Raw genomic sequence first — 1,494 nt, forward strand, 5'->3', positions numbered from 1 at the left:
CTCCTAACATCTGTCACCATGGAAATGATCTAAAATCGTTAAAGTTGAACAAACTTGCTTAAATCCATACATAATAGACTATAAAAACTATATCACCCCCTTTTAGGATCCCTTGTAGTAAGGTGTTCATTTACACACTAATATTTATTGATGCCAGAGTCTGCTATAAATTTTGGAATGCACCTTTTAATGAAGCAGAGGGAAAAAAATAATAAGATTGCCTTCATCCATTTATATTTTTGAGAAATGAAACAGATTAAAAACTACAAATATGAGGGTCATGTGGTGGCTGGGCCAGGGAAATGGAGGCTTTAGGAGAGATGGAGGCTTCAGAGGGTGGAAGTAGCACAGAAGAAGCATTTTACAGTGAGATGAAACAAATAGTGAAGAGAGATTCAGTTCTGATATCCAAAAATCAGATTGAAAGATTGACCCATCCTGGTTCCTCTTATTTCAACTTGAACCCATTTGAGGTTCTTCAGATAGACCTGGAAGTGACAGATGAAAACATAAAAAAGAGGTTTTGGCAGTTGTCCATATTAGTGCATCCTAGCAAAAATCAAGGTGAGGCTGATAGAGCACAAAAGGTGCTGTGGACAAAGCATACAAGTTATTCCTGGATCAGGAACAAAAGAAGAGGACCCTGGAGTTAACTCAGGCAGGAAAAGAATGTGTGGAATACACTGTGAAAGAGCGGGGGGAAAAAAAGCAATTAAAGAAGGAAGGAAAACCTGGAAATGTAGAGGAAGATGATCCTGAGCTGTTCAAACAAGCAGTTTATAAAAACAGACCATGAAACTCTTTCCTGAGCTGGAAGTTAAAAGAAAAGAGAGAGAGGCCAAAGAAATGCATGAAAGGAAACAACCAAGGGAAGAGGCGATTGAGGCTCAAGAAAAAGCCAAATGAGAAAGGGAGTGGCAGAAAAACTTTGAGGAAAAGTCGAGATGGTTGGGTGGACCGCTGGCAAAACTTCCAAGCAAATATGAAGGGGAAAAAAGAGAAGAAAATCAGATCTTCCTGAGAACACTGAAAGTAAAAATGGAACAGCGTGAGTGACCCTCCCTGGGTCACAGCTCCAGAAGCTCCCCCCAGCTCTCTCCTTCCTGCTCTAAAGGACTCATTCTTTTCCCCCCACCTCCATCCCAACATAGAGTAGTTTTTGCTTTTTAGTCTATTTTGTTTTTAATACAATTGAATATCAATCAGAATAATTCTTTTGTAAATTGAAATGAGAGGCTCTGTTTAAAAAAGACTCCCCCCACCCATTACCCTTAGAACAACCAGGATTGGGAGGTGCCTCCATTGGTGCTACCTTCTTTCCCACAGCCTGTAACTTAATGCTTTGTACTTCACTGAATTGTGAAGTTTAGAAACTCCATGCATAGTTTGTGGAAATCATCTAATAAAAACATATTGCTTACAGTGGTGTTGCCGTGACTTCAGAGACAAGACTGGGCTGCATTAGGAAGCCCCTTTGCTTCACTTGTTTCTGGG

At 40.2% G+C, this 1,494-nt stretch overlaps 1 pseudogene across 1 annotated transcript; it reads left to right on the forward strand.

Annotated features, from left to right (window-relative positions):
• Nucleotides 1-302: 302 nt before the first annotated feature.
• Nucleotides 303-1,056, forward strand: LOC308653778 (dnaJ homolog subfamily C member 8-like; annotated as a pseudogene). Its single transcript has one exon. The product of its transcript is annotated as a dnaJ homolog subfamily C member 8-like (transcript).
• The last annotated feature ends 438 nt before the right edge of the window (nucleotides 1,057-1,494 follow it).

Source organism: Spermophilus citellus (genome assembly GCF_964194105.1).
Source record: "Spermophilus citellus genome assembly, chromosome: 7".
Classification (NCBI taxonomy): Eukaryota; Metazoa; Chordata; class Mammalia; order Rodentia; family Sciuridae; genus Spermophilus; species Spermophilus citellus.